The sequence below is a fragment of the Bombus impatiens genome, unplaced genomic scaffold (genome assembly GCF_000188095.3).
Source record: "Bombus impatiens unplaced genomic scaffold, BIMP_2.2 scf_2222, whole genome shotgun sequence".
Lineage (NCBI taxonomy): Eukaryota > Metazoa > Arthropoda > Insecta > Hymenoptera > Apidae > Bombus > Bombus impatiens.
Genome location: NT_178641.1, coordinates 1,326,726 through 1,326,957, shown reverse-complemented (window position 1 = coordinate 1,326,957; position 232 = coordinate 1,326,726). Strand labels below are relative to the sequence as shown.

The 232-nt window shown below is 56.9% G+C and overlaps 1 protein-coding gene across 5 annotated transcripts in view; it reads left to right on the top strand.

Annotated features, from left to right (window-relative positions):
- The window catches only part of LOC105681806, an 89,651-nt gene that overhangs the window by 88,318 nt on the left and 1,101 nt on the right, over positions 1 to 232 (top strand). The window lies entirely within an intron of this gene.

Below are 232 nucleotides of genomic sequence, written 5' to 3'. Positions count from 1 at the left end.
TCTGGATCAGCCGGAGTCCCGCCGATCCGATCGTCTGCTCGCCAGGAGCGTAAAACGACGATACGCTCCTCTTCTGGTTTTCAGCGTCGAAGTAGAACGTTCGATCGTGCCGGTGATTCGTTCGAGAGTTAGAAATGGAAGGGCAACGGAAGTCCGTAGGTTGCTCGACAATGGCACGCGATGACTTTGCTCGACGCACTTTCGATGCAATCCCGCGTACCCTCGTCGCCGC